Below are 14,125 nucleotides of genomic sequence, written 5' to 3'. Positions count from 1 at the left end.
CTAATAAGAGCAATCTTCTTAGAAGTATCCTTAATGAATTCAGGACCCAAGAATCTGCTCTTGCCAACCTCCAACCAACAGACAGGCGATCGACATGGTCAACTGTATAATGCCTCAAACGGTGCCATCCCAATAGTTTTCTGGAAACTATTATTATAGGCAAACTCCACAAGTGGTAAATAATTCTCCCAGTGGCCTTTGAAATCAAGAACACACGAACGAAGCATATCCTCCATGATCTGATTAACCCTCTCGATCTGTCCACAGTCTGAGGATGATAAGCAGTACTCAGATGTAACTCTGTACTTAAAGCCTGCTGAAAACTCTTCCAAAATTATGACATAAAGCTCGAATCCCTGTCCGATATAATAGATAATGGAATGGCATGCAGCTTCACAATCTCTGTGATGTAAAGCCTCGCCAATTGCTCCGACATGAAGTTAGTGTGAATGGGCAAGAAATGAGTTGATTTAGTTAACCTATCCACGATGACCCAAATGAATTGTGATCCTTGAAAGAGTTAGGCAATCCCTTTATAAAATCCATAGAAATGCTCTCCCACTTCCACTCCGGTATTGGTAGTTACTGTAGAGCTCCTGGCGGCCTCTGATGATCAATTAACCATATGACAAGTACTACACTGAGAAACAAAAAGAGCAATGTCCCTCTTCATACCTGTCTACCAAAACTGCTGCTTCATATCCTGATACATCTTATCTCCTCCTGGATGAACTGAAAACTCAGAGTGATGAGTTTCAGTCATCACATCTTTCCTCAAACCATCAGCAGAAGGTACCACTAAACATCCTTTGTACCTCAAACCTCCATCAGTCCCAACATAATAAAATGGAACCTCCCCGGAAGCTATCTCTGCAATTATGTCAATGCACTTTTGATTCGTGAGTTGTGCCTGCAAAACCTTGTGAATAAAAGCAGGTGTAACCACCATGCAAGCCATGAAAGCATCCGATAACTCATCCATCATCTTCAAAGAATTCCACTCAGTAATGAATAGAGCAAAAAGACTACCAATAGGTCGACGACTGATTGCATCTGCCATCACATTCGCTTTCCACGGATGGTACTATATAGAGAACTGATAGTCTTTTACAAACTCTAACCATCAACGCTGTCTCATATTCAGCTCCTGCTGAGTGAACAAGTACTGTAGACTCTTGTGATCACTAAATAATCTGAAAGATTCTCCCAACAGATAATGCCTCCAAATGCGTTAGGCAAAAGATCACAGCTACTAACTCCAAATCATGTGTTAGATAATTAAGCTCATGAGGCTTAAGTTTTCGAGATCCATAAGAAATCGGTCGCTCCTTCTGCATCAAAACACATCCAAGACCTTACAAAGAAGCATCTGTGTAAACAAGGTACTCAATCCTGCTCTGTGGAGTAGACAGAACCGGTGCAGAAGTCAACCTAGTTTTTAGCTCATCAAAAGCTTTCTGACATTGTTTATCCCACACGAACCGTACACCTTTTTTAGTCAGATGAGTGAGCGGTCCCACTATCTTCGAGAACCCCTGGATGAACCTACGATAATATCCTGCCAATCCGAGAAAACTCCAAATCTCGGTAGGTGAAGTAGGTTGTCCCCACTCGACCACTGCTAAAACCTTTGATGGATCTACCGCTATTCCCCTTTCTGACACCACATGACCCAGAAACTTCACTTCCCGCTGCAAAAATTCACATTTTTCGAACTTAGCATATAACTGGTGCTCACTAAGCGTCTCTAAGACTATGCAAAGATGTCTAGCATGATCATCCTCGGACTTTGAATAGATCAAGATATCATCAATGAAGACAATGACAAATTGATCCAAATAAGCCTTGAAGACTCTATTTATTAAGTCCATGAAAACCGCAGGTGCTTTAGTCAAACCGAACGGCATGACACGAAACTCATAAGATCCAAATCTAGTGAGAAACACTATCTTAGGAACATCTTGCTCCTTAACCCGAAGTTGATGATATCCAGAATGCAGATCAATCTTAGAGAAGTACATAGCTCATTTCAATTGATAAAAAAGATCATCAATCCTGGGTAGAGGATACTTATTACGAATAATAACCTTGTTCAACTCCTTGTAATCTATATACAGGTGAAGTGAACCATCATTCTTCTTTACAAATAGAACTGGTGCTCCCCAAGGTGAAGTACTCTTGCGAATAAAACCCTAGCTAAGTAATTGCTGAATCTGATCCCTTAGCTCTCACATCTCCACTAGGGCCATCCTGTATGGTGCTCTAGCAATAGGCGTAGTGCCTGGAGCTAAGTCAATCACAAAGTCTATTTCCCGACTAGGTGGCAACCCTAGAATCTCCTGAAAAACATCCGGAAAGTCCTGTATAATTAGTATATGATCCAATAACACAGTAACCTCCTCCTCCGTTTCCTCCTCCATATAAAACAAATAAGTGCTACTGCCCTCGTTAACACGTGGCATAGCGATGACGTACATATCCTAACCAAGTATGGTGAACATAATAGACCTATCAAAATAATTAACTTGAGCATAGTAGTGAGATAACCAATCCATCCCAAGTATCAAGTCATAAGTGTGCATGTACAGGACTAATAGATTGGCTAGAAATCTGAGTCTACTAACATATAGTGTCACAGGCCCATCACTCTCATGTAATATGGCAGTATTACCTAAAGGTGTATAAATCCCCTGAGGTTTATCGTATATCCGTATGGTCATTTCAGATCAAACAACAAAAGACCGAGATATAAACGAGTGTGTAGTACCCGTATCAAATAAAACACGTCCCGGTAAACCATATATAGGAAACTTACCCTCAATAGCCTAAGGTGCCTGCATATCCTGTGGCATGGGGTTGTACACCCTACCATAATGTAGCTGCTGCAGTGCCTGTCCTTGAGGCTGCGGCGGTGCCGGTAAAGTCGGATAAGCTTGTCCATGAATCTATGGAACCTATGGAGCAGGTAAAGGTACTGGCGCCCTCTGCCCCTGCTGCACATGCTGTCCCTGTCCTTGTCCTGATTTAGGATACTGCCTGGAAGTATGACCATACTCTCCACAAGTGTAGCAACTACTCTGGAAAGTACCAAATGGTCTCCTCTGTCGGTTAACCAGTGGTTGACCCTGTACTGCCTGTGATCCCCCATTCTGCTGCCTCTGAATAGGTGCCCCATTCCTGTGAGCATCTGAACCACCCTTGTGCTTCTTCCAAGGCTACTGTCCCTAGAATTTGCCCTTGTCATTCTGTCAGTGTCCATTGTTGTTCCCTTTCTCAGCTGACTAATTAGCAGAGTCTCTGTCACCCCGCTTCTCACCCCGGGCCTGTTTGAAGTCCATTGTCAACTGATACTGCTATAAAGCAGCGTCCATCACCTGAGCATAGGTAGTGTTGGCTGGACTACATATAATAGCTCGCTTAATAGACCACACGAGTCCCTTAACGAAACTATTACGTTTCTTCTCCTCTATATCCACCTCCTCTGGAGCAAAAAGAGATAAGCGCGTGAACTGCTGCTCATACTCTGCCACTGTCATATTCCCCTGATCTAGATTGAGGAACTCCGTCTTTATAGCTGCCCTGACTGCATACGGAAAGTACTTCTCACCAAAACGAGCACTGAACTGATCATAGGTCAATAACATCCTCTCCCCTGCGGTGGTAACTTACTCCCACCATTGTAGTGTATCCCCAACTAGCTTGAAGGTAGCAATCATCTACTTCTAAACCTCCGTGCACTGAACCTGACGGAGATGGCGCTTGATGTCTTGTTTCCACTGGTGAGCTGCTTTCGCATCGGTGGAGCCTGAGAACTCAGGTGGGCTCCCCTTTGTTAAAGAACTCCTAGCTTTTTTCCAATTATTAGTCTGAACCACTGGTGCTGGTATAGGTGCCTACTAAACCGGTGGTTGATTCCGAAATGTAGCTGTTACCCGTGACCTGATCCTGAGCCTGCTGTACTCCCTCTTGCTCTTCGTAAAACTGACCATTATCATCCTGAAACTCTGGCATTTGCTGCTGTTCATCCATTAGCTGATGTTGTAGGCGTTCTTGTTGCCTACATACCACTCTCCTTTGCCTTCTATTTCATTGCATGTTCTGTTCTTTTCTAGTGTTAACCATCTATTAACACAGAAAGACAGACATCAGAATGATTTAAATCGAACCGTAAAGGAATACAACGAATCCTAAACATAAGCTCTAATCAAGAGAAAACGTTATGCGGAAGTCTTAATACGAAATACCCTAGAGACACTTGAACCTAGAGTGCTCTGATACCAACTGTAATACCCCTCGGATCTGAGACACGGGTTTATTAGGCCCAAGCCCAAACCCGAGGGAATATCTAACAATTAATAGTTAAAAGAACACAGATTACAAAATGAATTAAGAAATAAATAATTAAAAGCTGAAAGAATTTCTAAAATATAATCATTTAAAATTAAATACTTAAAAATCCATTAATCCAAAACCTCCAATAGTTAAACAACTCGGGAATCCATCTCTAATGGACCCCTAATAAAATCCAAACTGAAATGTAAATAACTGAAAGAATATCCAAAGTTAAACCACGGAGAGAAGTCCTATGTCGTCGGAAGAGTGAGTGATAATCTCTGCTCAGCATAATTAAGCCAATGACCGGAACTGTCGATTACCTGAAAAATAGAATTGGGTCAGGCCCACGAACAAGTTCTATCCTACTACAATCCAGACAGAGACTCGATACGCATGTACATCCTAAACAACTCAACAATAGTTATGTAGTCCGTACATATATATATGCACACTACTGGACTCTCACTGGACTATGAAGAGGGTCTCAACCTAAATAGAAAGAAATATGCAAAACGCACTTGAGTGGGCATGAGTACCTAAGCCTAATAGGGTATACCTCAACCAACATAGTCAGCTACGCATCTTACTGCATATACGCTCCCTAACCGTCGATCCAGAGACTCAAGCTCATATCGTGGTACCATAAATATATATTTAAAGTCCCATCCTATCCATCCAAGAAATCCAGTTAGTTATTCAGCTTATGCAGCTTCTTTGACTTAATATAGATAACCAGAAGTCTAGTTAGTCATTCAGCTTGTACAGCTTTTTTGACTCAAGTATAAGTAGGATTTATTTTATAATCCATTCCCTTATTCAGCATAGGTGGGATTTAGTATTTTGAAACTAATCCGTCCCTAGTATGCCACCGTCCCATACCGGTGCATACAATCCATCCATCCATTAGTTGATAATACAGATAATGAATGTAAATACCAACTAATCTATAAATCCAACAATTGAGAATAAAAATCTAAATTTAAACATCAATCGTTGCATAATGAGCATACCAAAGTTATGTATTTTAATATGCTGATTTTACACTACACAACCAAAAATCCAACAATTGACAATACAACAGTATATGTAAATATCAATTTATCCCCAGAATCCATATAATTGAGAGAACATGAATAAATATCTACATCAATTCACACATAATAAACATTGGCCAATTATCATGCTCATATTACCAGCCCAACAATTGATGCGATAAATGCTGAAATTTAAACATCAATTATTCCTTAACAAGCATAGTAAAAATATATAGATTTTAACATGCTTATTTTATACCACTAATATATGATTAGAATTTGATAATTATTCACAGAAAATTGCTAGAATAACATAAGCAATTTAAACCACTTGCATCCACTAATAGTTTACAACTTTGTTAAGAACTGTTTACTGTTCAACCTATAAACCCTAAATGGTTTATTATCCATTCCCACACCCTTTGAAGCTTTAATATAACCTCAGAACTCATCTAGGTTCCCATGTACAGTCCCTGAATACTTTAGAAAGATCAAAAACCAAACCCAGAAGCAAAAATCTGCCAAAAACGCATCAAAAGGGGGTGGAGCCGCCTCCCCCTTGTGTGGAGTTGGCTCCACACCATGTGGAGCCACCTCTACCAGCCTTAGAGCCGGTTCCACCCTTGTGGGGAGCCGTCTCTTCTCACAGAATCCATACTGCTTGTTTTTCCTTCACCTGTTTCACCTCCAGCGACGTCCAGCTTAACTGTCCTCAATTTTTAAAGTTTCTACTGATTAGAATTAAGTTCTAATGTGTTCCAGAGATTTTAAAATTCATTAACCATTAATCCACTTCAATTAGAACAAGAAATATGCACAAAAGAATTAAAATAAGCAAATACGGATTCATGCACACATACAGATTTTATCTAATCTATCATGCAAACCAGATTAATCTTTGATGTTTATTTACTCCTGGAGTTGTATTAAGCATGTAAAGAACATGAGCCAAAGGAAAAGAGTTAGGAGTAGAACTTGCCTTTGAGATTTCGGTTCAAAATCTCAGCGTCGTCTTCCTAAGGTTTCCGGTGAACGTTCTGTTTTATCTCTCTGTCTTCTCCTTGGTCTAACCCTCGAACACACCCCTTTAATCTCTCATCAGTTTAGCCTTAGTCCTAGCTAAACCCTAAACGAAGTACTCTGTTTCTCTCCATCTCTCTATGTACATGAATAGGGTTTATAAAACCCTTGGCATACAGTTCTATTTATAGGCTTCACTAAAAATCAAAATTCTAGTTTAATTTAGAGACGGGAAAGAACCATTCATATTATTTCTAAGTCGGCTAACTGTGAAGAAAAATAAAACCATAAAATAATGATGAATAAGAAACCAGTAAAACAATTAAATCAAATTTTCACGTAAACATACATTAAAGAAAGAAAATAATTCAAACAAATACTCAAAGAAAATAATTCAAACAAATACTCAATGAAAATAATTCAATTAAATAAAAGAAAGACTGCAATTAACTTAATTAATTAATAACAATTAAAACAAATAAGCAAATAAGTAAATAACCACATAAAAATGTAAAAATTACAATAAAACCATAAAATAAACTACCGAGACTATTCTTTTTAAAATTAGGAGTATTATAGTACGCGTAGCCCACCGGCCCTCCGGTGCGTAACTTCAACGGATGCCTCTTCCTGGGGAGATGGAGGCTCTCCCCCCAACTGCATTGATTCCTCCTCATTAACGCAACTTCAGTGCATCATCTTCGTTCTCTGACCCCTCCCGGATCGACGAGGGGGCACCCGCCGTGCTTACCCCAAGTCCTGCTTTGATACCATTTGTCACGGGCCTAGTGATTTGGCGCAGCGGCATGGCTCGTGCAGCACCAAGGCGTTGCTTCAGCTTGCGCAAGCGCCCTAGTCAGCCACCACGACCTGCCCTCCCAAGGATATATATATGCTGACTGGTTTCGGCCTGCCTTGGCCTCGCTAGGAAAACAGCTCCAGCTCCTGACCAGTTTGTGCAGGGATGGCCAACTCCCTTCTTCATAGTCAAGTGCACGACCAGCGACAAGTTCCTCGCACTCAACCGAGTTGACTTGCCTGAACTCTGAAGAGGTACCATCCTGTGCACCTGCACGCCCTTTTCCTGGAACCATTCACAGTCAAACTCTGCTCTTTGCCAACCAGTATTCGTGTCTTCTATACTGCAAGCGTCTTAGGAATCACTTCGTGACATACAGCTCCAGTACCAGTGTTTAGCACTCCTAGCAAATCTTCATCTTTCTCATCTTCATTCCCTGCAACTGACCTTGAAACAATATTTATCAACCAGGTTTTGACTAAAATACAAGGTGCAAGAGTTAATGAAAACTTCATTTGTCTTTTTAAAATTTTAAATATAAGAAATTAAAAAAAAATTTCTTTATTTTTTATTTTACATATTTTAAATTTTAGAAGGAATATTGGTTGATGATAATTTAAAGAGTCACGAGTAATAAATACTCATATGGTATGCAAATAGGGTAGTCCCTAATCTTTATTTATTGTGCGGACAAGGGCATGTTGTCAGTAGATGATTAAAAGGCTAAAGTGACTTTATATATTTGAAAAACAAAATAAATGTGAATTGATCAAAGGACCCTAATTAAAATAGAGGAAAATGGTGATTATGTGTAAAATGGTATAAGAACATTTTGGAGAGACCAAAGGGCAGTTTAAAAAATTTGTTACTAGGCATGTGCACGCACATGACTATTACTAGCAAAAAATAACTTTCCAGATTATACAACTGCATATATAATATATTATATATATATATATATATATAAACAATATATTATCAAACAGTCCTCGAAATAAGTGAGTAGAAGGTGGGGCTGTGAAATTTGGCGCTCAAATGACACCATGTGTAAGAGATATTTTTTCCCAATCCAACCATTACGTAATGAGGCTAGCCAAAAATAAATTAAAGAAAAAGTTCCAGATTATAATCCCATATGCATACATATATACATTGAAGGTGGACCCTCTGAAATATGGCGCGCAAATGATAATGGATGAGAGAGAATCTAAAACGTTCCAAATATAACAGCTAGAGGATGATCTGAGCTAGCATTAATTGCTTTTCTAATTTGTTTTTTTGTTTGTGTTGTATTTTGCTCTGTTTTGTTATTTTCCTTTTTCCTTTCCAGTGATATATGTGTGTGTGTGTATATATATATATATATATATATATATTGTTTTGTTGTCTGCTGATATTTTTCTTTTTCTGTGTTTGCTAGCTTTCATGTGGAAGAACAATTTTGGTTTTATTTATGTGGTGTAAAAGAGTGGTGTGGAAAAGATAAAGACATACCTAAATAGGCTAAAATCTAAATAATGTGTCGCACATTGTGTTTCGCTATTTATCCTTTTTTCTTTCCAGTGATATATATATATATATATATATATTGTTTGGTTGTGTGCTGATATTTTTCTTTTTCTGTGTTTGCTTTCCTGTGGAAGAACATTTTTGGTTTTATTTATGTGGTGTAAAAGAGTGGCGTGGAAAAGATAAAAGACATACCTAAATAGACTAAAATCTAAATGTGAACACAATGAATGAATTTCCTATATCACGTTTTGGAATGTGTCGCACATTGTGTTTTGATCTGTTTTGTTATTTATCCTTTTTCCTTTCCAGTGATACTGTGTGTGTGTGTATATATATATATATATTGTTGTGTTGTGTGCTGATATTTTTCTTTTTCTGTGTTTGCTGAAGAGCAGAAAACAAACCATGGTCACCCCCCACCACCACCACCACCACACCACAACCACTTGGGAGGGAAAAAAAATTAGAACCCATAGCCATCACTATTTTTACAAAGTCATTCATATAGAATTTACCCAAAAAAAAAAAAAAAAAATAGAAACAAAGGTTAGTTTACCAAAAAAAAAAACATAATATAGATATTTAAAAAAAAAATACATTTTAGTTTCCAAATAAAAAAAAAAAAAGAAAAAGAAAAAGAAAGAACACTCTTTTGGGCAACTACTCTACCTATAGACAAATAGATATATATATATATATATATATATATATATATATATATATATATATATATTGAAAGATTTATTTAAATAATGTTAATGCAGCGACATTGGAATCCAGAGAGCACCTAAAATCGGACCTCTGAATTGGGACCGGAGAGTGTGAATCCAGTTGCAAGTCGGCAGCGCACGCCATTGGGGGCCAAACTTTGAAGCAATCATAAGATTAATTTAAGCCCCAAAAAAAAAAAAAAAAAAATTACAATTCATTATATATATATATATATATTTGGAATTTAAAACAATTACGCACATACTCTACCTACACCGAGGTTCGAACTCTTTACTATTCATTATATATATATTTTAAAATAAATTGGAAAAAATTTGGCTAGATATACCAAATTTTTGCCAATTTATATATAACAGCAATTTAAAGAAGGTTTTCATTTTATTTTATTTTATTTCAAAATTTCTTAAACACAAATAATATTTAATTCAAAATTTACAGAAGTTTCAAATAAACAATTAGACTTTAATTTATAAACAAATACGAATTTGACGTAATAATAATATAAATTAATAATCTAGCAAAAACTGAAACACATAATGTGTAATATATATTAAACTATCTATCATTCATTATTTTCAATTATCAAATAATAGTACTATTGTATGTAAACTTTAATAATTCGTGAAAACCATTAATCACAAATTTACATGAATCCCATATCTTAGAACTTCATGATTTTCACATATATCTATAATGCATAAATAAATTGTCACGACCCGAATTTTCTAACAAAATCATCGATTTATACAAATCCAAGTACATTAAAATACACCCAGGATCACAAAAAAATGCCTTCTTTTATACAAAGTCAATTTCCTCAAATGTACATAAAACTCCCCAAAATAAATAAAATAAATCATGCAACACCGACTCTTCAGCCTAAGCCCGAATCTAGCAATCCCCGTCCATCTTCGGTACCTGAAACTGGAGGGTGGTGAGACTGAAAGTCCCAGTAGGAAAAACCATACCAAGAATCTCATGAAGGTTTAACAAAACAGCTCCACAAAATATACACATTCATATGAATATATAAACAAAATAAATATGCAGTTAATCAAAACATTTAATAAAACCATTTGAAGCAAAACCACCTCATGCCATTCATGGTATAGAGAACCCTACTCTGAAAATGATTAATTCCCCGCTGATCATCAAAGCTTCGAGCTCCAAGACCACCTCTGCAGACTCTCGGCTCCTCAGTTTTTCCTCAAAACTCACTCTCTGTAAACTCACTTCGTGCATGAAACACTTAAGGCGGATACTCCAATAAATAGACAATTCCACTAACACCCAATACAAATATCAGCTCAATGGACCCCACCACCCAATTTCTTACCTTCATTTTCTTTTCTTTCTAATCACATCATATCTATTAATATACGATCACAATCCAGACCACGTGATCAATTCAGCTTTACCCAAAAAAAACAACTAATGGGACCCACACCATCATTACAATCCATCTTTATCTCTTTTCTCTTTTTTCCTTTCTCTGTCTCTCAGACCTCGGCTGCTCTCTTCTCTTCTTATCTATTAATATACGATCACACTCCAACCTATGTGATCAATTCGGCTTTGCCCAAAAAAAATAACTAATAGGACCCACACCATCATTACAATCCATCTTTATCTCTTTTCTCTTTTTTCCTTTCTCTCTCTATCAGACCTCGGTTGCTCTCTTCTCTTCTTATCTATTAATATACGATCACACTCCAACCCATGTGATCAATTCAACTTTGCCTAAAAAAAACAACTAATGGGACCTATACCATCATTACAATCCATCTTTATCTCTTTTCTCTTTTTTCTTTTCTCTCTCTCTGACCTCAGCTGCTCTCTTTTCTTCTTATCACCATAAGATACAACATATATATATATATATATATATATATATATATATATTATACAAAGCAACAAAAACCAACCCATTAACTATACCAAGTGGGACCGCGCCAATGACCAGTTTCAATCTCCACTTCATTTTTCTTCGACTGACATTTCTTTCCTCTCTTACCCATAGATGCAAAATTATATATATATCTAATATATATACAAAACCAGACCAAACCCATTTCTCTTCCTAATGATTTTGTGCACCGTGTTGCTTCTTCATAATATATATATATATATATATATATATATATAAACTATATAAAAAAACTACAATTTACACCTCCACTGAAAACGAACTCAAAACTAAAATAATAATAATAATAATAATAATAATAATAATAATAATAAAATTATAAATTAAAATCTAAAGAAATCCGGGTTATCACAATCTCCACCACTTAAAAAGAATTTCATTTCCGAAATTCGAATCCAACAGTCTTCGTATACCCGAAAACACTAATAACCTCAAAACCAAATCCACAAATCCCTATCCCAGGTGATATGAGATACAGTGATATGTAGGACGTTATGGTAGCTACCAATGCTAGTCACCCGCCCACACACTCCGTCACCGTTGTGGTAGCTAGTCGATGCGTCACCCGCCCACTAAAAAAACACAAACCATAACAAATCTGGGCCACCTGTCCAACCACACTAACCAACCATCCCAGTGGCTGCCGATGAACGCCATCCGCCCACACACACCCGGCTACGAGTGGTAGCTCACCATTACTACACACTCGCCCACTCACACCCGTCTACATCATCACTACACTAACGCTTCCGATTGGGTACTGCTCTAATATTATTTTGTCACGACCCGAATTTTTTAACAAAATCCTCGATTTATACTATTCCAAGTACATCAAAATACACCACGGATCACAAAAACAATGCACTCGTTTATATAAAGTCAATTTCCTCAAATATACATAAAACTCTCCAAAATAAATAAAATAAATCCTACAACATCGACTCTTCAGCCTAAGCCCGAATCTAACAATCCCCGTACTTCTTCGGTACCTGAAACTGGAGGGTGGTGAGACTGAAAGTCCCAGTAGGAAAAACCATAACAAGAATCTCGTGAAGGTTTAACAAAACAGTTTCACAAAATATACATATTCATATGAATATATAAACAAAAAAAGTATGCAGTTAATCAAAACATTTAATAAAACCATTTAAAGCAAAACCACCCCATGCCATTCAAGGTATAGAGAATCATACTCTGAAAATGATTAATTCCCCACTGATTATCAAAGCTTCACACTCCAAGACCACCTCTGCAGACTCTCGGCTCCTCTGTTTTTCCTCAAAACTCACTCTCTGTAAACTCACTTTGTGCATGAAACACTTAAGGCGGATACTCCAGTAAATAGACATTCCACCGACACCTAATACAAATATCAGCTCAATGGACCCCACCAGCCAATTTCTTACCTTCATTTTCTTTTCTTCCTTATCATATCATATCTATTAATATATGATCACACTCCAACCCATGTGATCAATTCAGCTTTACCCAAAAAAAAAAAAATAACTAATGGGACCCACACCATCATTACAATCCATCTTTATCTCTTTTCTCTTTTTTCCTTTCTCTCTCTCTGACCTCGGCTACTCTCTTCTCTTCTTATCACCATAAGATACAATATATATATATATATATATATATATATATATTTATATATATTATACAAAACAACAAAAACCAACCCATTAACTATACCAAGTGGGACAGCGCCAATGACCAGTTTCAATCTCCACTTCATTTCTCTTCGGCTAACATTTCTTTCCTCTCTTACCCATAGATGCAAAATTATATATATATATCTAATATAAATACAAAACCAAACCAAACCTATTTCTCTTCCCAATGATTTCGTGTAACTTACTGCTTTTACATAATATATATATATATATAAACTATATAAAAAACTACAATTTACACTTCCACTGAAAACGAACTCAAAACTAAAATAATAATAATAATAATAATAATAATAAAAATTATAAATTAAAATCTAAAAAAATCCGGGTTATCACAATCTCCACCACTTAAACAGAATTTCGTCCTCAAAATTCGAATCCAACAATTTTCGTATATACGATAACACCAATAACCTCAAAACCAAATCCACAAATCCCTCTCCCAGGCGATGTGAGACACAGTGATATGTAGAACATTGTGGTAGCTGCCAGTGCTAGTCACTTGCCCACACACTCCTAACCGTTGTGATAGTTAGTCGATGTGTTACCCCCCTACGAAAAAAAACAAACAATAACAAATCTAGGCTACCTACCCAACAATACTAACCAACCATCCCAGTGGCTGCCGATGAACGCCATTCGCCCACCCACACCCGGCTACGAGTGGTAGCACACCAATACTACACACTCGCCCATTCACACCTGTTTACATCATCACTACACTCACACTTCCGGTTGGGTACAGCTCTGATACCATTTTATCACGACCTGAATTTTCTAACAAAATCCTCGATTTAATAAATCCAAGTACATCAAAATACACCCAGGATCACAAAAAATGCCCACTTTTATACAAAGTCAATTTCCTCAAATATACATAAAAAAACACTCCAAAATAAATAAAATAAATCCTGCAACACCGACTTTTCAGCTTAAGCCCAAATCTAGCAATCCCCGTCCATCTTCGGTACTTGAAACTGGAGGGTGGTGAGACTGAAAGTCCCGGTTGGAAAAACCATAACAGGAATCTCATGGAGGTTTAACAAAATAGCTTCACAAAATATACACATTTATATGAATACATAAACAA

The 14,125-nt window shown here is 37.0% G+C and overlaps 1 long non-coding RNA gene across 1 annotated transcript; it reads right to left on the bottom strand.

Moving 5' to 3' along the window:
• Positions 1–10,063: 10,063 nt before the first annotated feature.
• On the bottom strand, positions 10,064–13,169 carry LOC132306143 (uncharacterized). Its single transcript, XR_009481832.1, has 2 exons — positions 10,555–13,169; positions 10,064–10,356 (listed from the first exon to the last, which is right to left on the bottom strand). It is a non-coding gene; the product is annotated as an uncharacterized LOC132306143 (long non-coding RNA).
• Positions 13,170–14,125: the final 956 nt, after the last annotated feature.

This window comes from Cornus florida, unplaced genomic scaffold (assembly GCF_030987335.1).
Source record: "Cornus florida cultivar Cherokee Brave unplaced genomic scaffold, ASM3098733v1 CherokeeBrave_3.0.0_Hap2_Chr05, whole genome shotgun sequence".
In the NCBI taxonomy this organism is placed as follows: Eukaryota; Viridiplantae; Streptophyta; class Magnoliopsida; order Cornales; family Cornaceae; genus Cornus; species Cornus florida.
Note: the sequence above shows the minus strand (reverse complement) of the source record. Positions and strands in the feature narration are given on the sequence as shown.